The sequence below is a fragment of the Pleurodeles waltl genome, unplaced genomic scaffold, assembly GCF_031143425.1.
Source record: "Pleurodeles waltl isolate 20211129_DDA unplaced genomic scaffold, aPleWal1.hap1.20221129 scaffold_86, whole genome shotgun sequence".
NCBI classification, from domain to species: Eukaryota; Metazoa; Chordata; class Amphibia; order Caudata; family Salamandridae; genus Pleurodeles; species Pleurodeles waltl.
In genome coordinates, this window is record NW_027150400.1 from 1,548,335 (window position 1) to 1,574,962 (window position 26,628).

The 26,628-nt window shown below is 48.6% G+C and overlaps 7 non-coding genes across 7 annotated transcripts; all 7 read left to right on the top strand.

The window, feature by feature from the left end:
- Positions 1-434: 434 nt before the first annotated feature.
- On the top strand, positions 435-506 carry TRNAE-CUC (transfer RNA glutamic acid (anticodon CUC)). The gene has a single exon. It is a non-coding gene; the product is annotated as a tRNA-Glu (tRNA).
- A 3,115-nt stretch (positions 507-3,621) lies between these two features.
- TRNAE-CUC (transfer RNA glutamic acid (anticodon CUC)) lies at positions 3,622-3,693 on the top strand. Its single transcript has one exon. It is a non-coding gene; the product is annotated as a tRNA-Glu (tRNA).
- A 3,115-nt stretch (positions 3,694-6,808) lies between these two features.
- TRNAE-CUC (transfer RNA glutamic acid (anticodon CUC)) lies at positions 6,809-6,880 on the top strand. Its single transcript has one exon. It is a non-coding gene; the product is annotated as a tRNA-Glu (tRNA).
- Positions 6,881-13,167: 6,287 nt separating this feature from the next.
- On the top strand, positions 13,168-13,239 carry TRNAE-CUC (transfer RNA glutamic acid (anticodon CUC)). The gene has a single exon. It is a non-coding gene; the product is annotated as a tRNA-Glu (tRNA).
- A 3,114-nt stretch (positions 13,240-16,353) lies between these two features.
- Positions 16,354-16,425, top strand: TRNAE-CUC (transfer RNA glutamic acid (anticodon CUC)). Its single transcript has one exon. It is a non-coding gene; the product is annotated as a tRNA-Glu (tRNA).
- Positions 16,426-22,711: 6,286 nt separating this feature from the next.
- On the top strand, positions 22,712-22,783 carry TRNAE-CUC (transfer RNA glutamic acid (anticodon CUC)). Its single transcript has one exon. It is a non-coding gene; the product is annotated as a tRNA-Glu (tRNA).
- A 3,104-nt stretch (positions 22,784-25,887) lies between these two features.
- TRNAE-CUC (transfer RNA glutamic acid (anticodon CUC)) lies at positions 25,888-25,959 on the top strand. Its single transcript has one exon. It is a non-coding gene; the product is annotated as a tRNA-Glu (tRNA).
- Positions 25,960-26,628: the final 669 nt, after the last annotated feature.

A 26,628-nucleotide genomic window follows, 5' to 3' on the forward strand; every position in this document is an offset into this window, starting at 1 on the left:
TTCTATACACAGCATTGTAAAAGAGGAGTGCAGGTCCCAGCACCTTAAGTAAAAGCCTGCACATGTAGAGCTGGAGATGCCTGCGTTGACCTGGGAAAGCTAAGAGCTGCCCTCCTATCGGGGCTCTGAGAAGAAGCACTGATCGTCCCTTTAATTGTACTTCTGAATTTTCCTGCTAGTTAAGTGTGTAAGTGCTATTACTGCTGAAGGATGGGATGTCTTATGAGGGTGTGCTAGGTCTTGGAGAGCTGTAAAGTGTGAAGAGTTGTGAGTGCATTTGAGGTGCAGTCAATTTCTTTCTTCATGCTGTGCCTGAAAATGGTGTGTCCTTGCATGTCTGCTTTAATTTTCCTGTAATAGGAAATGGGATCCTGAGTAGCCTGCTGACCAGTTCTTGTTTCTATATTGGGTGGTGGTGGATGACCTGTGCCTGCTCCCTGGTGGTCTAGTGGTTAGGATTCGGCGCTCTCACCGCCGCGGCCCGGGTTCGATTCCCGGTCAGGGAACTCGAAGTTCCTTACACTTTTTACTTCTACACTTACATTTCTTATAGGAAACCTTTCATTTTACACTTTTCATGGATTCAAACACATTAGGAAACCTTTCAATTACAAATGCTTCATTACCACTAGTTCTTCTTTAATTGACTTTTCTCACAATATCACACAGCTTTCTCACAGCTCTTTTTTTCACTCCAAATAACATCTGAAAGCACTCCATCTTGCTGTGATCAGCTGAGAGCTCCAGAGCTCTTGCTTGTCCACATAGTGACTGCAAGATGTCTCCAGGGGGCACATTTCCCTGCTGCACCAGGAATACCCTTTGTAAGTGTCAGCGCAGTGTGTATAAGATTGGGGTTGCCTCCTTTCTTAGAACCTGAATTTCACAGCTTTTCTCAATATTTTTACCAGCCTGGAATTAAACGTACAGACGAGGTAGTTCAAAAAACACAGCCAGGTGGCAGCCCTACTAAGGAGGAAGTCCTGCCCCAGGACAGCACAGACCAAACCTTCTGCCTTCTGGCTGGACTTAAAATGTCCCTTTAGCCCCTGCCCCATAAGGCCTCTGACGGCGGGCACCTGCCTCAGGTGACTTCGGTCAGAAGGCCACTCCTTACTTCAGGCGCCAGCTGTCCCTTCAGGAGCCTCAGGGGAGGATAGCCTTGGCCGGGCCACACGCTGACCTTGACGGCAAGCGCTCGCATGGATGTCACCTAGGGGTCACCAGGGGTCGCAAGGGGCAAGCCAGATGTCGCAGCGGGCCCCTCCCCCATATGGCCTCTGACAGCGGGCCCCTTCCTCAGTTGGCGCCAGTCAGAACGCCACTCCTTCTTTAAGGTGGCAGCTGTCCCTTCAGGAGACCTCAGATAGGATAGCCTGGGCCGAGCCACACACTGACCTTGCTGACCTCGACAGTAGGCACTTACATGGATGTCATTTAGGGTTCTCCAGGGGTTGCATGGGGCAAGCCAGGAGTTGCAGCGGGTCCCTGCCCCATAAGGCCTCTGACAGTGGGCCCCTGCCTCAGGTGACTTCAGTCAGAAGGCCACTCCTTCATTAAGGGAGCAGCTGTCTCTCCCGGAGTCCTCAAATAGGATAGCCTTGGCCACGTCACACACTGACCTCAACGGCATGACAATTTCATGGCGATGCAAAACTGCCACTCAGGGCCGGGTTTAGGGAGGTGCGAGCAGTGCGGCCGCACCGGGTGCTGACCAGGATTGGAGTTGCTGACCTCGGGGGGCGCTGTGTTTAGCAATAACTTACGAAACTTGCGATTTAAAAGCTCATGCTGGAAAGTTCCTTGTGTGTCCAAACTACAGAAAGCAAATAAAATGCCAAGATACCTCTTGTGATTACCGTTCCTGCTAGGGAGAGAGTTGGTGGTTTTGTCCAGAGGCAGCTTTGACTAGATATAAAATAGCGTAGAGGGTTCATGTGCCTGACGCAAAGAACAGAACCATATCTAATGTGGAGAGCTGTCTGGATAGTCAAGCAGCTATCCAGCTCTTTAAAACAAATCTAATCTATGTGAGAGGGGCTATGGATAGATGAGGGGCACATTTGGCGGGTGGCAGTGAGTGAATCCGAGTAGGTGGTGATGGAGTGAAGGGGGTTGGGGGGTGCCAAAAAAGACTGTCTTCCAGCCACCAGGGCTACAGCCGGCCCTGCTGCTAGCAGGCAAAAATCTGAGCTCTCTCTGGCAGGAAGATTAATGAGAAGAGTTGTGTTGCCATTTTGATTGTTGCCTGAAATCTGTAAAGGGAAGGAACTCTGCAGCAGGTTGTATTAAATGTTAAGTTGAGACTAAGCAGAGCGCCCCCCCCCCCCCCCCCCCCTGAGGTGGGTGCCCCCGTGCATGTGAGCGAGCAGTGCGAGTGCAACAGTTGCAGCATCCTTAAGCCAGCTCTGCCCCCCCGTGTGGGTGGGAAGGAAGTGAGAAATGGAAAAACTCAGACGCTTGGCACAGAGACGGCGGGTTGGACAGAAGAAGGAGCTGCTCAGCACGCACAAAAATATCTCTTCCTACTTAGTATAGTGGAGAGTGTCCCTGCCTGGGACCTGGGAGCCTGGGGTTCAATTCCCCAACTGGGAAACTGCCTCTTCTTTTAAAGGCTTAAACCTACATTTTCAGAGCACCAGCAATCAATATTTACTTCAAATACCGTTTACAATCTCACACTCATACTACAGAGTACGCCCATTTTTCTTTCATCCACACACCTCCTCCAAATCGAAACATTTATTCATGCCATCAAGTACCTTTCAAAATCTAGCACCCACAATTTGGACCTAAGACTCTTTTTCACAACCATTTCTCCCTTTTCATTTAAACTTCCTGCCTACTTCCTTGAAAAAGGAAAGGTGGAATCAAGGATTTTTCATGAGATAAAAAGGAAAGTACTGCATGATAAAAAAAATGCATTTAAGCTATTTTGTTTTCTCACACTAAGTAAATGAAATGTTGGGGCACACTCTGAAGGAGGAATTGTTTTAGAGGAAGGTGAAACCTTTTATCTTTAGATAAAGTGTAAAGTTGTATAATTTACAGACACACTGAGAAAGGAAAACAAGCAGTGACCCGGACGTGCCCACCCACTAATCTCATCAGAGCTTTTCTAGTTCCGAGGTTCTTCCATGACTATCGACAGCAGGTCATGTGTTACACTGCATTGTGGGACTCGTAGTTCTATACACAGCATTGTAAAAGAGGAGTGCAGGTCCCAGCACCTTAAGTAAAAGCCTGCACATGTAGAGCTGGAGATGCCTGCGTTGACCTGGGAAAGCTAAGAGCTGCCCTCCTATCGGGGCTCTGAGAAGAAGCACTGATCGTCCCTTTAATTGTACTTCTGAATTTTCCTGCTAGTTAAGTGTGTAAGTGCTATTACTGCTGAAGGATGGGATGTCTTATGAGGGTGTGCTAGGTCTTGGAGAGCTGTAAAGTGTGAAGAGTTGTGAGTGCATTTGAGGTGCAGTCAATTTCTTTCTTCATGCTGTGCCTGAAAATGGTGTGTCCTTGCATGTCTGCTTTAATTTTCCTGTAATAGGAAATGGGATCCTGAGTAGCCTGCTGACCAGTTCTTGTTTCTATATTGGGTGGTGGTGGACGACCTGTGCCTGCTCCCTGGTGGTCTAGTGGTTAGGATTCGGCGCTCTCACCGCCGCGGCCCGGGTTCGATTCCCGGTCAGGGAACGCGAAGTTCCTTACACTTTTTACTTCTACACTTACATTTCTTATAGGAAACCTTTCATTTTACACTTTTCATGGATTCAAACACATTAGGAAACCTTTCAATTACAAATGCTTCATTACCACTAGTTCTTCTTTAATTGACTTTTCTCACAATATCACACAGCTTTCTCACAGCTCTTTTTTTCACTCCAAATAACATCTGAAAGCACTCCATCTTGCTGTGATCAGCTGAGAGCTCCAGAGCTCCAGAGCTCTTGCTTGTCCACATAGTGACTGCAAGATGTCTCCAGGGGTCACATTTCCCTGCTGCACCAGGAATACCCTTTGTAAGTGTCAGCGCAGTGTGTATAAGATTGGGGTTGCCTCCTTTCTTAGAACCTGAATTTCACAGCTTTTCTCAATATTTTTACCAGCCTGGAATTAAACGTACAGACGAGGTAGTTCAAAAAACACAGCCAGGTGGCAGCCCTACTAAGGAGGAAGTCCTGCCCCAGGACAGCACAGACCAAACCTTCTGCCTTCTGGCTGGACTTAAAATGTCCCTTTAGCCCCTGCCCCATAAGGCCTCTGACGGCGGGCACCTGCCTTAGGTGACTTCGGTCAGAAGGCCACTCCTTACTTCAGGCGCCAGCTGTCCCTTCAGGAGCCTCAGGGGAGGATAGCCTTGGCCGCGCCACACGCTAACCTTCACGGCAAGCGCTCGCATGGATGTCACCTAGGGGTCACCAGGGGTCGCAAGGGGCAAGCCAGATGTCGCAGCGGGCCCCTCCCCCATATGGCCTCTGACAGCGGGCCCCTACCTCAGTTGGCGCCAGTCAGAACGCCACTCCTTCTTTAAGGTGGCAGCTGTCCCTTCAGGAGACCTCAGATAGGATAGCCTGGGCCGAGCCACACACTGACCTTGCTGACCTCGACAGTAGGCACTTACATGGATGTCATTTAGGGTTCTGCAGGGGTTGCATGGGGCAAGCCAGGAGTTGCAGCGGGTCCCTGCCCCATAAGGCCTCTGACAGTGGGCCCCTGCCTCAGGTGACTTCAGTCAGAAGGCCACTCCTTCATTAAGGGAGCAGCTGTCTCTCCCGGAGTCCTCAAATAGGATAGCCTTGGCCACGTCACACACTGACCTCAACGGCATGACAATTTCATGGCGATGCAAAACTGCCACTCAGGGCCGGGTTTAGGGAGGTGCGAGCAGTGCGGCCGCACCGGGTGCTGACCAGGATTGGAGTTGCTGACCTCGGGGGGCGCTGTGTTTAGCAATAACTTACGAAACTTGCGATTTAAAAGCTCATGCTGGAAAGTTCCTTGTGTGTCCAAACTACAGAAAGCAAATAAAATGCCAAGATACCTCTTGTGATTACCGTTCCTGCTAGGGAGAGAGTTGGTGGTTTTGTCCAGAGGCAGCTTTGACTAGATATAAAATAGCGTAGAGGGTTCATGTGCCTGACGCAAAGAACAGAACCATATCTAATGTGGAGAGCTGTCTGGATAGTCAAGCAGCTATCCAGCTCTTTAAAACAAATCTAATCTATGTGAGAGGGGCTATGGATAGATGAGGGGCACATTTGGCGGGTGGCAGTGAGTGAATCCGAGTAGGTGGTGATGGAGTGAAGGGGGTTGGGGGGTGCCAAAAAAGACTGTCTTCCAGCCACCAGGGCTACAGCCGGCCCTGCTGCTAGCAGGCAAAAATCTGAGCTCTCTCTGGCAGGAAGATTAATGAGAAGAGTTGTGTTGCCATTTTGATTGTTGCCTGAAATCTGTAAAGGGAAGGAACTCTGCAGCAGGTTGTATTAAATGTTAAGTTGAGACTAAGCAGAGCGCCCCCCCCCCCCCTGAGGTGGGTGCCCCCGTGCATGTGAGCGAGCAGTGCGAGTGCAACAGTTGCAGCATCCTTAAGCCAGCTCTGCCCCCCGTGTGGGTGGGAAGGAAGTGAGAAATGGAAAAACTCAGACGCTTGGCACAGAGAGGGCGGGTTGGACAGAAGAAGGAGCTGCTCAGCACGCACAAAAATATCTCTTCCTACTTAGTATAGTGGAGAGTGTCCATGCCTGGGACCTGGGAGACTGGGGTTCAATTCCCCAACTGGGAAACTGCCTCTTCTTTTAAAGGCTTAAACCTACATTTTCAGAGCACCAGCAATCAATATTTACTTCAAATACCGTTTACAATCTCACACTCATACTACAGAGTACGCCCATTTTTCTTTCATCCACACACCTCCTCCAAATCGAAACATTTATTCATGCCATCAAGTACCTTTCAAAATCTAGCACCCACAATTTGGACCTAAGACTCTTTTTCACAACCATTTCTCCCTTTTCATTTAAACTTCCTGCCTACTTCCTTGAAAAAGGAAAGGTGGAATCAAGGATTTTTCATGAGATAAAAAGGAAAGTACTGCATGATAAAAAAAATGCATTTAAGCTATTTTGTTTTCTCACACTAAGTAAATGAAATGTTGGGGCACACTCTGAAGGAGGAATTGTTTTATAGGAAGGTGAAACCTTTTATCTTTAGATAAAGTGTAAAGTTGTATAATTTACAGACACACTGAGAAAGGAAAACAAGCAGTGACCCGGACGTGCCCACCCACTAATCTCATCAGAGCTTTTCTAGTTCCGAGGTTCTTCCATGACTATCGACAGCAGGTCATGTGTTACACTGCATTGTGGGACTCGTAGTTCTATACACAGCATTGTAAAAGAGGAGTGCAGGTCCCAGCACCTTAAGTAAAAGCCTGCACATGTAGAGCTGGAGATGCCTGCGTTGACCTGGGAAAGCTAAGAGCTGCCCTCCTATCGGGGCTCTGAGAAGAAGCACTGATCGTCCCTTTAATTGTACTTCTGAATTTTCCTGCTAGTTAAGTGTGTAAGTGCTATTACTGCTGAAGGATGGGATGTCTTATGAGGGTGTGCTAGGTCTTGGAGAGCTGTAAAGTGTGAAGAGTTGTGAGTGCATTTGAGGTGCAGTCAATTTCTTTCTTCATGCTGTGCCTGAAAATGGTGTGTCCTTGCATGTCTGCTTTAATTTTCCTGTAATAGGAAATGGGATCCTGAGTAGCCTGCTGACCAGTTCTTGTTTCTATATTGGGTGGTGGTGGACAACCTGTGCCTGCTCCCTGGTGGTGTAGTGGTTAGGATTCGGCGCTCTCACCGCCACGGCCCGGGTTCAATTCCCGGTCAGGGAACGCGAAGTTCCTTACACTTTTTACTTCTACACTTACATTTCTTATAGGAAACCTTTCATTTTACACTTTTCATGGATTCAAACACATTAGGAAACCTTTCAATTACAAATGCTTCATTACCACTAGTTCTTCTTTAATTGACTTTTCTCACAATATCACACAGCTTTCTCACAGCTCTTTTTTTCACTCCAAATAACATCTGAAAGCACTCCATCTTGCTGTGATCAGCTGAGAGCTCCAGAGCTCTTGCTTGTCCACATAGTGACTGCAAGATGTCTCCAGGGGGCACATTTCCCTGCTGCACCAGGAATACCCTTTGTAAGTGTCAGCGCAGTGTGTATAAGATTGGGGTTGCCTCCTTTCTTAGAACCTGAATTTCACAGCTTTTCTCAATATTTTTACCAGCCTGGAATTAAACGTACAGACGAGGTGGTTCAAAAAAACACAGCCAGGTGGCAGCCCTACTAAGGAGGAAGTCCTGCCCCAGGACAGCACAGACCAAACCTTCTGCCTTCTGGCTGGACTTAAAATGTCCCTTTAGCCCCTGCCCCATAAGGCCTCTGACGGCGGGCACCTGCCTCAGGTGACTTCGGTCAGAAGGCCACTCCTTACTTCAGGCGCCAGCTGTCCCTTCAGGAGCCTCAGGGGAGGATAGCCTTGGCCGTGCCACACGCTGACCTTGACGGCAAGCGCTCGCATGGATGTCACCTAGGGGTCACCAGGGGTCGCAAGGGGCAAGCCAGATGTCGCAGCGGGCCCCTCCCCCATATGGCCTCTGACAGCGGGCCCCTACCTCAGTTGGCGCCAGTCAGAACGCCACTCCTTCTTTAATGTGGCAGCTGTCCCTTCAGGAGACCTCAGATAGGATAGCCTGGGCCGAGCCACACACTGACCTTGCTGACCTCGACAGTAGGCACTTACATGGATGTCATTTAGGGTTCTCCAGGGGTTGCATGGGGCAAGCCAGGAGTTGCAGCGGGTCCCTGCCCCATAAGGCCTCTGACAGTGGGCCCCTGCCTCAGGTGACTTCAGTCAGAAGGCCACTCCTTCATTAAGGGAGCAGCTGTCTCTCCCGGAGTCCTCAAATAGGATAGCCTTGGCCACATCACACACTGACCTCAACGGCATGACAATTTCATGGCGATGCAAAACTGCCACTCAGGGCCGGGTTTAGGGAGGTGCGAGCAGTGCGGCCGCACCGGGTGCTGACCAGGATTGGAGTTGCTGACCTCGGGGGGCGCTGTGTTTAGCAATAACTTACGAAACTTGCGATTTAAAAGCTCATGCTGGAAAGTTCCTTGTGTGTCCAAACTACAGAAAGCAAATAAAATGCCAAGATACCTCTTGTGATTACCGTTCCTGCTAGGGAGAGAGTTTGTGGTTTTGTCCAGAGGCAGCTTTGACTAGATATAAAATAGCGTAGAGGGTTCATGTGCCTGACGCAAAGAACAGAACCATATCTAATGTGGACAGCTGTCTGGATAGTCAAGCAGCTATCCAGCTCTTTAAAACAAATCTAATCTATGTGAGAGGGGCTATGGATAGATGAGGGGCACATTTGGCGGGTGGCAGTGAGTGAATCCGAGTAGGTGGTGATGGAGTGAAGGGGGTTGGGGGGTGCCAAAAAAGACTGTCTTCCAGCCACCAGGGCTACAGCCGGCCCTGCTGCTAGCAGGCAAAAATCTGAGCTCTCTCTGGCAGGAAGATTAATGAGAAGAGTTGTGTTGCCATTTTGATTGTTGCCTGAAATCTGTAAAGGGAAGGAACTCTGCAGCAGGTTGTATTAAATGTTAAGTTGAGACTAAGCAGAGCGCCCCCCCCCCCCTGAGGTGGGTGCCCCCGTGCATGTGAGCGAGCAGTGCGAGTGCAACAGTTGCAGCATCCTTAAGCCAGCTCTGCCCCCCGTGTGGGTGGGAAGGAAGTGAGAAATGGAAAAACTCAGACGCTTGGCACAGAGAGGGCGGGTTGGACAGAAGAAGGAGCTGCTCAGCACGCACAAAAATATCTCTTCCTACTTAGTATAGTGGAGAGTGTCCATGCCTGGGACCTGGGAGACTGGGGTTCAATTCCCCAACTGGGAAACTGCCTCTTCTTTTAAAGGCTTAAACCTACATTTTCAGAGCACCAGCAATCAATATTTACTTCAAATACCGTTTACAATCTCACACTCATACTACAGAGTACGCCCATTTTTCTTTCATCCACACACCTCCTCCAAATCGAAACATTTATTCATGCCATCAAGTACCTTTCAAAATCTAGCACCCACAATTTGGACCTAAGACTCTTTTTCACAACCATTTCTCCCTTTTCATTTAAACTTCCTGCCTACTTCCTTGAAAAAGGAAAGGTGGAATCAAGGATTTTTCATGAGATAAAAAGGAAAGTACTGCATGATAAAAAAAATGCATTTAAGCTATTTTGTTTTCTCACACTAAGTAAATGAAATGTTGGGGCACACTCTGAAGGAGGAATTGTTTTATAGGAAGGTGAAACCTTTTATCTTTAGATAAAGTGTAAAGTTGTATAATTTACAGACACACTGAGAAAGGAAAACAAGCAGTGACCCGGACGTGCCCACCCACTAATCTCATCAGAGCTTTTCTAGTTCCGAGGTTCTTCCATGACTATCGACAGCAGGTCATGTGTTACACTGCATTGTGGGACTCGTAGTTCTATACACAGCATTGTAAAAGAGGAGTGCAGGTCCCAGCACCTTAAGTAAAAGCCTGCACATGTAGAGCTGGAGATGCCTGCGTTGACCTGGGAAAGCTAAGAGCTGCCCTCCTATCGGGGCTCTGAGAAGAAGCACTGATCGTCCCTTTAATTGTACTTCTGAATTTTCCTGCTAGTTAAGTGTGTAAGTGCTATTACTGCTGAAGGATGGGATGTCTTATGAGGGTGTGCTAGGTCTTGGAGAGCTGTAAAGTGTGAAGAGTTGTGAGTGCATTTGAGGTGCAGTCAATTTCTTTCTTCATGCTGTGCCTGAAAATGGTGTGTCCTTGCATGTCTGCTTTAATTTTCCTGTAATAGGAAATGGGATCCTGAGTAGCCTGCTGACCAGTTCTTGTTTCTATATTGGGTGGTGGTGGACAACCTGTGCCTGCTCCCTGGTGGTGTAGTGGTTAGGATTCGGCGCTCTCACCACCACGGCCCGGGTTCAATTCCCGGTCAGGGAACGCGAAGTTCCTTACACTTTTTACTTCTACACTTACATTTCTTATAGGAAACCTTTCATTTTACACTTTTCATGGATTCAAACACATTAGGAAACCTTTCAATTACAAATGCTTCATTACCACTAGTTCTTCTTTAATTGACTTTTCTCACAATATCACACAGCTTTCTCACAGCTCTTTTTTTCACTCCAAATAACATCTGAAAGCACTCCATCTTGCTGTGATCAGCTGAGAGCTCCAGAGCTCTTGCTTGTCCACATAGTGACTGCAAGATGTCTCCAGGGGGCACATTTCCCTGCTGCACCAGGAATACCCTTTGTAAGTGTCAGCGCAGTGTGTATAAGATTGGGGTTGCCTCCTTTCTTAGAACCTGAATTTCACAGCTTTTCTCAATATTTTTACCAGCCTGGAATTAAACGTACAGACGAGGTGGTTCAAAAAAACACAGCCAGGTGGCAGCCCTACTAAGGAGGAAGTCCTGCCCCAGGACAGCACAGACCAAACCTTCTGCCTTCTGGCTGGACTTAAAATGTCCCTTTAGCCCCTGCCCCATAAGGCCTCTGACGGCGGGCACCTGCCTCAGGTGACTTCGGTCAGAAGGCCACTCCTTACTTCAGGCGCCAGCTGTCCCTTCAGGAGCCTCAGGGGAGGATAGCCTTGGCCGTGCCACACGCTGACCTTGACGGCAAGCGCTCGCATGGATGTCACCTAGGGGTCACCAGGGGTCGCAAGGGGCAAGCCAGATGTCGCAGCGGGCCCCTCCCCCATATGGCCTCTGACAGCGGGCCCCTACCTCAGTTGGCGCCAGTCAGAACGCCACTCCTTCTTTAATGTGGCAGCTGTCCCTTCAGGAGACCTCAGATAGGATAGCCTGGGCCGAGCCACACACTGACCTTGCTGACCTCGACAGTAGGCACTTACATGGATGTCATTTAGGGTTCTCCAGGGGTTGCATGGGGCAAGCCAGGAGTTGCAGCGGGTCCCTGCCCCATAAGGCCTCTGACAGTGGGCCCCTGCCTCAGGTGACTTCAGTCAGAAGGCCACTCCTTCATTAAGGGAGCAGCTGTCTCTCCCGGAGTCCTCAAATAGGATAGCCTTGGCCACATCACACACTGACCTCAACGGCATGACAATTTCATGGCGATGCAAAACTGCCACTCAGGGCCGGGTTTAGGGAGGTGCGAGCAGTGCGGCCGCACCGGGTGCTGACCAGGATTGGAGTTGCTGACCTCGGGGGGCGCTGTGTTTAGCAATAACTTACGAAACTTGCGATTTAAAAGCTCATGCTGGAAAGTTCCTTGTGTGTCCAAACTACAGAAAGCAAATAAAATGCCAAGATACCTCTTGTGATTACCGTTCCTGCTAGGGAGAGAGTTTGTGGTTTTGTCCAGAGGCAGCTTTGACTAGATATAAAATAGCGTAGAGGGTTCATGTGCCTGACGCAAAGAACAGAACCATATCTAATGTGGAGAGCTGTCTGGATAGTCAAGCAGCTATCCAGCTCTTTAAAACAAATCTAATCTATGTGAGAGGGGCTATGGATAGATGAGGGGCACATTTGGCGGGTGGCAGTGAGTGAATCCGAGTAGGTGGTGATGGAGTGAAGGGGGTTGGAGGTGCCAAAAAAGACTGTCTTCCAGCCACCAGGGCTACAGCCGGCCCTGCTGCTAGCAGGCAAAAATCTGAGCTCTCTCTGGCAGGAAGATTAATGAGAAGAGTTGTGTTGCCATTTTGATTGTTGCCTGAAATCTGTAAAGGGAAGGAACTCTGCAGCAGGTTGAATTAAATGTTAAGTTGAGACTAAGCAGAGCGCCCCCCCCCCCCCCTGAGGTGGGTGCCCCCGTGCATGTGAGCGAGCAGTGCGAGTGCAACAGTTGCAGCATCCTTAAGCCAGCTCTGCCCCCCGTGTGGGTGGGAAGGAAGTGAGAAAAGGAAAAACTCAGACGCTTGGCACAGAGAGGGAGGGTTGGACAGAAGAAGGAGCTGCTCAGCACACACCAAAGTATCTCTTCCTACTTAGTATAGTGGAGAGTGTCCCTGCCTGGGACCTGGGAGACTGGGGTTCAATTCCCCCACTGGGAAACTGCCTCTTCTTTTAAAGGCTTAAACCTACATTTTCAGAGCACCAGCAATCAATATTTACTTCAAATACCGTTTACAATCTCACACTCATACTACAGAGTACGCCCATTTTTCTTTCATCCACACACCTCCTCCAAATCGAAACATTTATTCATGCCATCAAGTACCTTTCAAAATCTAGCACCCACAATTTGGACCTAAGACTCTTTTTCACAACCATTTCTCCCTTTTCATTTAAACTTCCTGCCTACTTCCTTGAAAAAGGAAAGGTGGAATCAAGGATTTTTCATGAGATAAAAAGGAAAGTACTGCATGATAAAAAAAATGCATTTAAGCTATTTTGTTTTCTCACACTACGTAAATGAAATGTTGGGGCACACTCTGAAGGAGGAATTGTTTTATAGGAAGGTGAAACCTTTTATCTTCAGATAAAGTGTAAAGTTGTATAATTTACAGACACACTGAGAAAGGAAAACAAGCAGTGACCCGGACGTGCCCACCCACTAATCTCATCAGAGCTTTTCTAGTTCCGAGGTTCTTCCATGACTATCGACAGCAGGTCATGTGTTACACTGCATTGTGGGACTCGTAGTTCTATACACAGCATTGTAAAAGAGGAGTGCAGGTCCCAGCACCTTAAGTAAAAGCCTGCACATGTAGAGCTGGAGATGCCTGCGTTGACCTGGGAAAGCTAAGAGCTGCCCTCCTATCGGGGCTCTGAGAAGAAGCACTGATCGTCCCTTTAATTGTACTTCTGAATTTTCCTGCTAGTTAAGTGTGTAAGTGCTATTACTGCTGAAGGATGGGATGTCTTATGAGGGTGTGCTAGGTCTTGGAGAGCTGTAAAGTGTGAAGAGTTGTGAGTGCATTTGAGGTGCAGTCAATTTCTTTCTTCATGCTGTGCCTGAAAATGGTGTGTCCTTGCATGTCTGCTTTAATTTTCCTGTAATAGGAAATGGGATCCTGAGTAGCCTGCTGACCAGTTCTTGTTTCTATATTGGGTGGTGGTGGACGACCTGTGCCTGCTCCCTGGTGGTCTAGTGGTTAGGATTCGGCGCTCTCACCGCCGCGGCCCGGGTTCGATTCCCGGTCAGGGAACGCGAAGTTCCTTACACTTTTTACTTCTACACTTACATTTCTTATAGGAAACCTTTCATTTTACACTTTTCATGGATTCAAACACATTAGGAAACCTTTCAATTACAAATGCTTCATTACCACTAGTTCTTCTTTAATTGACTTTTCTCACAATATCACACAGCTTTCTCACAGCTCTTTTTTTCACTCCAAATAACATCTGAAAGCACTCCATCTTGCTGTGATCAGCTGAGAGCTCCAGAGCTCCAGAGCTCTTGCTTGTCCACATAGTGACTGCAAGATGTCTCCAGGGGTCACATTTCCCTGCTGCACCAGGAATACCCTTTGTAAGTGTCAGCGCAGTGTGTATAAGATTGGGGTTGCCTCCTTTCTTAGAACCTGAATTTCACAGCTTTTCTCAATATTTTTACCAGCCTGGAATTAAACGTACAGACGAGGTAGTTCAAAAAACACAGCCAGGTGGCAGCCCTACTAAGGAGGAAGTCCTGCCCCAGGACAGCACAGACCAAACCTTCTGCCTTCTGGCTGGACTTAAAATGTCCCTTTAGCCCCTGCCCCATAAGGCCTCTGACGGCGGGCACCTGCCTTAGGTGACTTCGGTCAGAAGGCCACTCCTTACTTCAGGCGCCAGCTGTCCCTTCAGGAGCCTCAGGGGAGGATAGCCTTGGCCGCGCCACACGCTAACCTTCACGGCAAGCGCTCGCATGGATGTCACCTAGGGGTCACCAGGGGTCGCAAGGGGCAAGCCAGATGTCGCAGCGGGCCCCTCCCCCATATGGCCTCTGACAGCGGGCCCCTACCTCAGTTGGCGCCAGTCAGAACGCCACTCCTTCTTTAAGGTGGCAGCTGTCCCTTCAGGAGACCTCAGATAGGATAGCCTGGGCCGAGCCACACACTGACCTTGCTGACCTCGACAGTAGGCACTTACATGGATGTCATTTAGGGTTCTGCAGGGGTTGCATGGGGCAAGCCAGGAGTTGCAGCGGGTCCCTGCCCCATAAGGCCTCTGACAGTGGGCCCCTGCCTCAGGTGACTTCAGTCAGAAGGCCACTCCTTCATTAAGGGAGCAGCTGTCTCTCCCGGAGTCCTCAAATAGGATAGCCTTGGCCACGTCACACACTGACCTCAACGGCATGACAATTTCATGGCGATGCAAAACTGCCACTCAGGGCCGGGTTTAGGGAGGTGCGAGCAGTGCGGCCGCACCGGGTGCTGACCAGGATTGGAGTTGCTGACCTCGGGGGGCGCTGTGTTTAGCAATAACTTACGAAACTTGCGATTTAAAAGCTCATGCTGGAAAGTTCCTTGTGTGTCCAAACTACAGAAAGCAAATAAAATGCCAAGATACCTCTTGTGATTACCGTTCCTGCTAGGGAGAGAGTTGGTGGTTTTGTCCAGAGGCAGCTTTGACTAGATATAAAATAGCGTAGAGGGTTCATGTGCCTGACGCAAAGAACAGAACCATATCTAATGTGGAGAGCTGTCTGGATAGTCAAGCAGCTATCCAGCTCTTTAAAACAAATCTAATCTATGTGAGAGGGGCTATGGATAGATGAGGGGCACATTTGGCGGGTGGCAGTGAGTGAATCCGAGTAGGTGGTGATGGAGTGAAGGGGGTTGGGGGGTGCCAAAAAAGACTGTCTTCCAGCCACCAGGGCTACAGCCGGCCCTGCTGCTAGCAGGCAAAAATCTGAGCTCTCTCTGGCAGGAAGATTAATGAGAAGAGTTGTGTTGCCATTTTGATTGTTGCCTGAAATCTGTAAAGGGAAGGAACTCTGCAGCAGGTTGTATTAAATGTTAAGTTGAGACTAAGCAGAGCGCCCCCCCCCCCCTGAGGTGGGTGCCCCCGTGCATGTGAGCGAGCAGTGCGAGTGCAACAGTTGCAGCATCCTTAAGCCAGCTCTGCCCCCCGTGTGGGTGGGAAGGAAGTGAGAAATGGAAAAACTCAGACGCTTGGCACAGAGAGGGCGGGTTGGACAGAAGAAGGAGCTGCTCAGCACGCACAAAAATATCTCTTCCTACTTAGTATAGTGGAGAGTGTCCATGCCTGGGACCTGGGAGACTGGGGTTCAATTCCCCAACTGGGAAACTGCCTCTTCTTTTAAAGGCTTAAACCTACATTTTCAGAGCACCAGCAATCAATATTTACTTCAAATACCGTTTACAATCTCACACTCATACTACAGAGTACGCCCATTTTTCTTTCATCCACACACCTCCTCCAAATCGAAACATTTATTCATGCCATCAAGTACCTTTCAAAATCTAGCACCCACAATTTGGACCTAAGACTCTTTTTCACAACCATTTCTCCCTTTTCATTTAAACTTCCTGCCTACTTCCTTGAAAAAGGAAAGGTGGAATCAAGGATTTTTCATGAGATAAAAAGGAAAGTACTGCATGATAAAAAAAATGCATTTAAGCTATTTTGTTTTCTCACACTAAGTAAATGAAATGTTGGGGCACACTCTGAAGGAGGAATTGTTTTATAGGAAGGTGAAACCTTTTATCTTTAGATAAAGTGTAAAGTTGTATAATTTACAGACACACTGAGAAAGGAAAACAAGCAGTGACCCGGACGTGCCCACCCACTAATCTCATCAGAGCTTTTCTAGTTCCGAGGTTCTTCCATGACTATCGACAGCAGGTCATGTGTTACACTGCATTGTGGGACTCGTAGTTCTATACACAGCATTGTAAAAGAGGAGTGCAGGTCCCAGCACCTTAAGTAAAAGCCTGCACATGTAGAGCTGGAGATGCCTGCGTTGACCTGGGAAAGCTAAGAGCTGCCCTCCTATCGGGGCTCTGAGAAGAAGCACTGATCGTCCCTTTAATTGTACTTCTGAATTTTCCTGCTAGTTAAGTGTGTAAGTGCTATTACTGCTGAAGGATGGGATGTCTTATGAGGGTGTGCTAGGTCTTGGAGAGCTGTAAAGTGTGAAGAGTTGTGAGTGCATTTGAGGTGCAGTCAATTTCTTTCTTCATGCTGTGCCTGAAAATGGTGTGTCCTTGCATGTCTGCTTTAATTTTCCTGTAATAGGAAATGGGATCCTGAGTAGCCTGCTGACCAGTTCTTGTTTCTATATTGGGTGGTGGTGGACAACCTGTGCCTGCTCCCTGGTGGTGTAGTGGTTAGGATTCGGCGCTCTCACCGCCACGGCCCGGGTTCAATTCCCGGTCAGGGAACGCGAAGTTCCTTACACTTTTTACTTCTACACTTACATTTCTTATAGGAAACCTTTCATTTTACACTTTTCATGGATTCAAACACATTAGGAAACCTTTCAATTACAAATGCTTCATTACCACTAGTTCTTCTTTAATTGACTTTTCTCACAATATCACACAGCTTTCTCACAGCTCTTTTTTTCACTCCAAATAACATCTGAAAGCACTCCATCTTGCTGTGATCAGCTGAGAGCTCCAGAGCTCTTGCTTGTCCACATAGTGACTGCAAGATGTCTCCAGGGGGCACATTTCCCTGCTGCACCAGGAATACCCTTTGTAAGTGTCAGCGCAGTGTGTATAAGATTGGGGTTGCCTCCTTTCTTAGAACCTGAATTTCACAGCTTTTCTCAATATTTTTACCAGCCTGGAATTAAACGTACAGACGAGGTGGTTCAAAAAAACACAGCCAGGTGGCAGCCCTACTAAGGAGGAAGTCCTGCCCCAGGACAGCACAGACCAAACCTTCTGCCTTCTGGCTGGACTTAAAATGTCCCTTTAGCCCCTGCCCCATAAGGCCTCTGACGGCGGGCACCTGCCTCAGGTGACTTCGGTCAGAAGGCCACTCCTTACTTCAGGCGCCAGCTGTCCCTTCAGGAGCCTCAGGGGAGGATAGCCTTGGCCGTGCCACACGCTGACCTTGACGGCAAGCGCTCGCATGGATGTCACCTAGGGGTCACCAGGGGTCGCAAGGGGCAAGCCAGATGTCGCAGCGGGCCCCTCCCCCATATGGCCTCTGACAGCGGGCCCCTACCTCAGTTGGCGCCAGTCAGAACGCCACTCCTTCTTTAATGTGGCAGCTGTCCCTTCAGGAGACCTCAGATAGGATAGCCTGGGCCGAGCCACACACTGACCTTGCTGACCTCGACAGTAGGCACTTACATGGATGTCATTTAGGGTTCTCCAGGGGTTGCATGGGGCAAGCCAGGAGTTGCAGCGGGTCCCTGCCCCATAAGGCCTCTGACAGTGGGCCCCTGCCTCAGGTGACTTCAGTCAGAAGGCCACTCCTTCATTAAGGGAGCAGCTGTCTCTCCCGGAGTCCTCAAATAGGATAGCCTTGGCCACATCACACACTGACCTCAACGGCATGACAATTTCATGGCGATGCAAAACTGCCACTCAGGGCCGGGTTTAGGGAGGTGCGAGCAGTGCGGCCGCACCGGGTGCTGACCAGGATTGGAGTTGCTGACCTCGGGGGGCGCTGTGTTTAGCAATAACTTACGAAACTTGCGATTTAAAAGCTCATGCTGGAAAGTTCCTTGTGTGTCCAAACTACAGAAAGCAAATAAAATGCCAAGATACCTCTTGTGATTACCGTTCCTGCTAGGGAGAGAGTTTGTGGTTTTGTCCAGAGGCAGCTTTGACTAGATATAAAATAGCGTAGAGGGTTCATGTGCCTGACGCAAAGAACAGAACCATATCTAATGTGGACAGCTGTCTGGATAGTCAAGCAGCTATCCAGCTCTTTAAAACAAATCTAATCTATGTGAGAGGGGCTATGGATAGATGAGGGGCACATTTGGCGGGTGGCAGTGAGTGAATCCGAGTAGGTGGTGATGGAGTGAAGGGGGTTGGGGGGTGCCAAAAAAGACTGTCTTCCAGCCACCAGGGCTACAGCCGGCCCTGCTGCTAGCAGGCAAAAATCTGAGCTCTCTCTGGCAGGAAGATTAATGAGAAGAGTTGTGTTGCCATTTTGATTGTTGCCTGAAATCTGTAAAGGGAAGGAACTCTGCAGCAGGTTGTATTAAATGTTAAGTTGAGACTAAGCAGAGCGCCCCCCCCCCCCTGAGGTGGGTGCCCCCGTGCATGTGAGCGAGCAGTGCGAGTGCAACAGTTGCAGCATCCTTAAGCCAGCTCTGCCCCCCGTGTGGGTGGGAAGGAAGTGAGAAATGGAAAAACTCAGACGCTTGGCACAGAGAGGGCGGGTTGGACAGAAGAAGGAGCTGCTCAGCACGCACAAAAATATCTCTTCCTACTTAGTATAGTGGAGAGTGTCCATGCCTGGGACCTGGGAGACTGGGGTTCAATTCCCCAACTGGGAAACTGCCTCTTCTTTTAAAGGCTTAAACCTACATTTTCAGAGCACCAGCAATCAATATTTACTTCAAATACCGTTTACAATCTCACACTCATACTACAGAGTACGCCCATTTTTCTTTCATCCACACACCTCCTCCAAATCGAAACATTTATTCATGCCATCAAGTACCTTTCAAAATCTAGCACCCACAATTTGGACCTAAGACTCTTTTTCACAACCATTTCTCCCTTTTCATTTAAACTTCCTGCCTACTTCCTTGAAAAAGGAAAGGTGGAATCAAGGATTTTTCATGAGATAAAAAGGAAAGTACTGCATGATAAAAAAAATGCATTTAAGCTATTTTGTTTTCTCACACTAAGTAAATGAAATGTTGGGGCACACTCTGAAGGAGGAATTGTTTTAGAGGAAGGTGAAACCTTTTATCTTTAGATAAAGTGTAAAGTTGTATAATTTACAGACACACTGAGAAAGGAAAACAAGCAGTGACCCGGACGTGCCCACCCACTAATCTCATCAGAGCTTTTCTAGTTCCGAGGTTCTTCCATGACTATCGACAGCAGGTCATGTGTTACACTGCATTGTGGGACTCGTAGTTCTATACACAGCATTGTAAAAGAGGAGTGCAGGTCCCAGCACCTTAAGTAAAAGCCTGCACATGTAGAGCTGGAGATGCCTGCGTTGACCTGGGAAAGCTAAGAGCTGCCCTCCTATCGGGGCTCTGAGAAGAAGCACTGATCGTCCCTTTAATTGTACTTCTGAATTTTCCTGCTAGTTAAGTGTGTAAGTGCTATTACTGCTGAAGGATGGGATGTCTTATGAGGGTGTGCTAGGTCTTGGAGAGCTGTAAAGTGTGAAGAGTTGTGAGTGCATTTGAGGTGCAGTCAATTTCTTTCTTCATGCTGTGCCTGAAAATGGTGTGTCCTTGCATGTCTGCTTTAATTTTCCTGTAATAGGAAATGGGATCCTGAGTAGCCTGCTGACCAGTTCTTGTTTCTATATTGGGTGGTGGTGGACAACCTGTGCCTGCTCCCTGGTGGTGTAGTGGTTAGGATTCGGCGCTCTCACCACCACGGCCCGGGTTCAATTCCCGGTCAGGGAACGCGAAGTTCCTTACACTTTTTACTTCTACACTTACATTTCTTATAGGAAACCTTTCATTTTACACTTTTCATGGATTCAAACACATTAGGAAACCTTTCAATTACAAATGCTTCATTACCACTAGTTCTTCTTTAATTGACTTTTCTCACAATATCACACAGCTTTCTCACAGCTCTTTTTTTCACTCCAAATAACATCTGAAAGCACTCCATCTTGCTGTGATCAGCTGAGAGCTCCAGAGCTCTTGCTTGTCCACATAGTGACTGCAAGATGTCTCCAGGGGGCACATTTCCCTGCTGCACCAGGAATACCCTTTGTAAGTGTCAGCGCAGTGTGTATAAGATTGGGGTTGCCTCCTTTCTTAGAACCTGAATTTCACAGCTTTTCTCAATATTTTTACCAGCCTGGAATTAAACGTACAGACGAGGTGGTTCAAAAAAACACAGCCAGGTGGCAGCCCTACTAAGGAGGAAGTCCTGCCCCAGGACAGCACAGACCAAACCTTCTGCCTTCTGGCTGGACTTAAAATGTCCCTTTAGCCCCTGCCCCATAAGGCCTCTGACGGCGGGCACCTGCCTCAGGTGACTTCGGTCAGAAGGCCACTCCTTACTTCAGGCGCCAGCTGTCCCTTCAGGAGCCTCAGGGGAGGATAGCCTTGGCCGTGCCACACGCTGACCTTGACGGCAAGCGCTCGCATGGATGTCACCTAGGGGTCACCAGGGGTCGCAAGGGGCAAGCCAGATGTCGCAGCGGGCCCCTCCCCCATATGGCCTCTGACAGCGGGCCCCTACCTCAGTTGGCGCCAGTCAGAACGCCACTCCTTCTTTAATGTGGCAGCTGTCCCTTCAGGAGACCTCAGATAGGATAGCCTGGGCCGAGCCACACACTGACCTTGCTGACCTCGACAGTAGGCACTTACATGGATGTCATTTAGGGTTCTCCAGGGGTTGCATGGGGCAAGCCAGGAGTTGCAGCGGGTCCCTGCCCCATAAGGCCTCTGACAGTGGGCCCCTGCCTCAGGTGACTTCAGTCAGAAGGCCACTCCTTCATTAAGGGAGCAGCTGTCTCTCCCGGAGTCCTCAAATAGGATAGCCTTGGCCACATCACACACTGACCTCAACGGCATGACAATTTCATGGCGATGCAAAACTGCCACTCAGGGCCGGGTTTAGGGAGGTGCGAGCAGTGCGGCCGCACCGGGTGCTGACCAGGATTGGAGTTGCTGACCTCGGGGGGCGCTGTGTTTAGCAATAACTTACGAAACTTGCGATTTAAAAGCTCATGCTGGAAAGTTCCTTGTGTGTCCAAACTACAGAAAGCAAATAAAATGCCAAGATACCTCTTGTGATTACCGTTCCTGCTAGGGAGAGAGTTTGTGGTTTTGTCCAGAGGCAGCTTTGACTAGATATAAAATAGCGTAGAGGGTTCATGTGCCTGACGCAAAGAACAGAACCATATCTAATGTGGACAGCTGTCTGGATAGTCAAGCAGCTATCCAGCTCTTTAAAACAAATCTAATCTATGTGAGAGGGGCTATGGATAGATGAGGGGCACATTTGGCGGGTGGCAGTGAGTGAATCCGAGTAGGTGGTGATGGAGTGAAGGGGGTTGGGGGGTGCCAAAAAAGACTGTCTTCCAGCCACCAGGGCTACAGCCGGCCCTGCTGCTAGCAGGCAAAAATCTGAGCTCTCTCTGGCAGGAAGATTAATGAGAAGAGTTGTGTTGCCATTTTGATTGTTGCCTGAAATCTGTAAAGGGAAGGAACTCTGCAGCAGGTTGTATTAAATGTTAAGTTGAGACTAAGCAGAGCGCCCCCCCCCCCCTGAGGTGGGTGCCCCCGTGCATGTGAGCGAGCAGTGCGAGTGCAACAGTTGCAGCATCCTTAAGCCAGCTCTGCCCCCCGTGTGGGTGGGAAGGAAGTGAGAAATGGAAAAACTCAGACGCTTGGCACAGAGAGGGCGGGTTGGACAGAAGAAGGAGCTGCTCAGCACGCACAAAAATATCTCTTCCTACTTAGTATAGTGGAGAGTGTCCATGCCTGGGACCTGGGAGACTGGGGTTCAATTCCCCAACTGGGAAACTGCCTCTTCTTTTAAAGGCTTAAACCTACATTTTCAGAGCACCAGCAATCAATATTTACTTCAAATACCGTTTACAATCTCACACTCATACTACAGAGTACGCCCATTTTTCTTTCATCCACACACCTCCTCCAAATCGAAACATTTATTCATGCCATCAAGTACCTTTCAAAATCTAGCACCCACAATTTGGACCTAAGACTCTTTTTCACAACCATTTCTCCCTTTTCATTTAAACTTCCTGCCTACTTCCTTGAAAAAGGAAAGGTGGAATCAAGGATTTTTCATGAGATAAAAAGGAAAGTACTGCATGATAAAAAAAATGCATTTAAGCTATTTTGTTTTCTCACACTAAGTAAATGAAATGTTGGGGCACACTCTGAAGGAGGAATTGTTTTATAGGAAGGTGAAACCTTTTATCTTTAGATAAAGTGTGAAGTTGTATAATTTACAGACACACTGAGAAAGGAAAACAAGCAGTGACCCGGATGTGCCCACCCACTAATCTCATCAGAGCTTTTCTAGTTCCGAGGTTCTTCCATGACTATCGACAGCAGGTCATGTGTTACACTGCATTGTGGGACTCGTAGTTCTATACACAGCATTGTAAAAGAGGAGTGCAGGTCCCAGCACCTTAAGTAAAAGCCTGCACATGTAGAGCTGGAGATGCCTGCGTTGACCTGGGAAAGCTAAGAGCTGCCCTCCTATCGGGGCTCTGAGAAGAAGCACTGATCGTCCCTTTAATTGTACTTCTGAATTTTCCTGCTAGTTAAGTGTGTAAGTGCTATTACTGCTGAAGGATGGGATGTCTTATGAGGGTGTGCTAGGTCTTGGAGAGCTGTAAAGTGTGAAGAGTTGTGAGTGCATTTGAGGTGCAGTCAATTTCTTTCTTCATGCTGTGCCTGAAAATGGTGTGTCCTTGCATGTCTGCTTTAATTTTCCTGTAATAGGAAATGGGATCCTGAGTAGCCTGCTGACCAGTTCTTGTTTCTATATTGGGTGGTGGTGGACGACCTGTGCCTGCTCCCTGGTGGTCTAGTGGTTAGGATTCGGCGCTCTCACCGCCGCGGCCCGGGTTCGATTCCCGGTCAGGGAACTCGAAGTTCCTTACACTTTTTACTTCTACACTTACATTTCTTATAGGAAACCTTTCATTTTACACTTTTCATGGATTCAAACACATTAGGAAACCTTTCAATTACAAATGCTTCATTACCACTAGTTCTTCTTTAATTGACTTTTCTCACAATATCACACAGCTTTCTCACAGCTCTTTTTTTCACTCCAAATAACATCTGAAAGCACTCCATCTTGCTGTGATCAGCTGAGAGCTCCAGAGCTCTTGCTTGTCCACATAGTGACTGCAAGATGTCTCCAGGGGGCACATTTCCCTGCTGCACCAGGAATACCCTTTGTAAGTGTCAGCGCAGTGTGTATAAGATTGGGGTTGCCTCCTTTCTTAGAACCTGAATTTCACAGCTTTTCTCAATATTTTTACCAGCCTGGAATTAAACGTACAGACGAGGTGGTTCAAAAAACACAGCCAGGTGGCAGCCCTACTAAGGAGGAAGTCCTGCCCCAGGACAGCACAGACCAAACCTTCTGCCTTCTGGCTGGACTTAAAATGTCCCTTTAGCCCCTGCCCCATAAGGCCTCTGACGGCGGGCACCTGCCTCAGGTGACTTCGGTCAGAAGGCCACTCCTTACTTCAGGCGCCAGCTGTCCCTTCAGGAGCCTCAGGGGAGGATAGCCTTGGCCGCGCCACACGCTAACCTTCACGGCAAGCGCTCGCATGGATGTCACCTAGGGGTCACCAGGGGTCGCAAGGGGCAAGCCAGATGTCGCAGCGGGCCCCTCCCCCATATGGCCTCTGACAGCGGGCCCCTACCTCAGTTGGCGCCAGTCAGAACGCCACTCCTTCTTTAAGGTGGCAGCTGTCCCTTCAGGAGACCTCAGATAGGATAGCCTGGGCGAGCCACACACTGACCTTGCTGACCTCGACAGTAGGCACTTACATGGATGTCATTTAGGGTTCTCCAGGGGTTGCATGGGGCAAGCCAGGAGTTGCAGCGGGTCCCTGCCCCATAAGGCCTCTGACAGTGGGCCCCTGCCTCAGGTGACTTCAGTCAGAAGGCCACTCCTTCATTAAGGGAGCAGCTGTCTCTCCCGGAGTCCTCAAATAGGATAGCCTTGGCCACGTCACACACTGACCTCAACGGCATGACAATTTCATGGCGATGCAAAACTGCCACTCAGGGCCGTGTTTAGGGATGTGCGAGCAGTGCGGCCGCACCGGGTGCTGACCAGGATTGGAGTTGCTGACCTCGGGGGGCGCTGTGTTTAGCAATAACTTACGAAACTTGCGATTTAAAAGCTCATGCTGGAAAGTTCCTTGTGTGTCCAAACTACAGAAAGCAAATAAAATGCCAAGATACCTCTTGTGATTACCGTTCCTGCTAGGGAGAGAGTTGGTGGTTTTGTCCAGAGGCAGCTTTGACTAGATATAAAATAGCGTAGAGGGTTCATGTGCCTGACGCAAAGAACAGAACCATATCTAATGTGGACAGCTGTCTGGATAGTCAAGCAGCTATCCAGCTCTTTAAAACAAATCTAATCTATGTGAGAGGGGCTATGGATAGATGAGGGGCACATTTGGCGGGTGGCAGTGAGTGAATCCGAGTAGGTGGTGATGGAGTGAAGGGGGTTGGGGGGTGCCAAAAAAGACTGTCTTCCAGCCACCAGGGCTACAGCCGGCCCTGCTGCTAGCAGGCAAAAATCTGAGCTCTCTCTGGCAGGAAGATTAATGAGAAGAGTTGTGTTGCCATTTTGATTGTTGCCTGAAATCTGTAAAGGGAAGGAACTCTGCAGCAGGTTGTATTAAATGTTAAGTTGAGACTAAGCAGAGCGCCCCCCCCCCTGAGGTGGGTGCCCCCGTGCATGTGAGCGAGCAGTGCGAGTGCAACAGTTGCAGCATCCTTAAGCCAGCTCTGCCCCCCCGTGTGGCTGGGAAGGAAGTGAGAAATGGAAAAACTCAGACGCTTGGCACAGAGAGGGCGGGTTTGACAGAAGAAGGAGCTGCTCAGCACACACAAAAATATCTCTTCCTACTTAGTATAGTGGAGAGTGGCCCTGCCTGGGACCTGGGAGACTGGGGTTCAATTCCCCAACTGGGAAACTGCCTCTTCTTTTAAAGGCTTAAACCTACATTTTCAGAGCACCATCAATCAATATTTACTTCAAATACCGTTTACAATCTCACACTCATACTACAGAGTACGCCCATTTTTCTTTCATCCACACACCTCCTCCAAATCGAAACATTTATTCATGCCATCAAGTACCTTTCAAAATCTAGCACCCACAATTTGGACCTAAGACTCTTTTTCACAACCATTTCTCCCTTTTCATTTAAACTTCCTGCCTACTTCCTTGAAAAAGGAAAGGTGGAATCAAGGATTTTTCATGAGATAAAAAGGAAAGTACTGCATGATAAAAAAAATGCATTTAAGCTATTTTGTTTTCTCACACTAAGTAAATGAAATGTTGGGGCACACTCTGAAGGAGGAATTGTTTTATAGGAAGGTGAAACCTTTTATCTTTAGATAAAGTGTAAAGTTGTATAATTTACAGACACACTGAGAAAGGAAAACAAGCAGTGACCCGGACGTGCCCACCCACTAATCTCATCAGAGCTTTTCTAGTTCCGAGGTTCTTCCATGACTATCGACAGCAGGTCATGTGTTACACTGCATTGTGGGACTCGTAGTTCTATACACAGCATTGTAAAAGAGGAGTGCAGGTCCCAGCACCTTAAGTAAAAGCCTGCTCATGTAGAGCTGGAGATGCCTGCGTTGACCTGGGAAAGCTAAGAGCTGCCCTCCTATCGGGGCTCTGAGAAGAAGCACTGATCGTCCCTTTAATTGTACTTCTGAATTTTCCTGCTAGTTAAGTGTGTAAGTGCTATTACTGCTGAAGGATGGGATGTCTTATGAGGGTGTGCTAGGTCGTGGAGAGCTGTAAAGTGTGAAGAGTTGTGAGTGCATTTGAGGTGCAGTCAATTTCTTTCTTCATGCTGTGCCTGAAAATGGTGTGTCCTTGCATGTCTGCTTTAATTTTCCTGTAATAGGAAATGGGATCCTGAGTAGCCTGCTGACCAGTTCTTGTTTCTATATTGGGTGGTGGTGGACGACCTGTGCCTGCTCCCTGGTGGTCTAGTGGTTAGGATTCGGCGCTCTCACCGCCGCGGCCCGGGTTCTATTCCCGGTCAGGGAACGCGAAGTTCCTTACACTTTTTACTTCTACACTTACATTTCTTATAGGAAACCTTTCATTTTACACTTTTCATGGATTCAAACACATTAGGAAACCTTTCAATTACAAATGCTTCATTACCACTAGTTCTTCTTTAATTGACTTTTCTCACAATATCACACAGCTTTCTCACAGCTCTTTTTTTCACTCCAAATAACATCTGAAAGCACTCCATCTTGCTGTGATCAGCTGAGAGCTCCAGAGCTCCAGAGCTCTTGCTTGTCCACATAGTGACTGCAAGATGTCTCCAGGGGGCACATTTCCCTGCTGCACCAGGAATACCCTTTGTAAGTGTCAGCGCAGTGTGTATAAGATTGGGGTTGCCTCCTTTCTTAGAACCTGAATTTCACAGCTTTTCTCAATATTTTTACCAGCCTGGAATTAAACGTACAGACGAGGTAGTTCAAAAAACACAGCCAGGTGGCAGCCCTACTAAGGAGGAAGTCCTGCCCCAGGACAGCACAGACCAAACCTTCTGCCTTCTGGCTGGACTTAAAATGTCCCTTTAGCCCCTGCCCCATAAGGCCTCTGACGGCGGGCACCTGCCTCAGGTGACTTCGGTCAGAAGGCCACTCCTTACTTCAGGCGCCAGCTGTCCCTTCAGGAGCCTCAGGGGAGGATAGCCTTGGC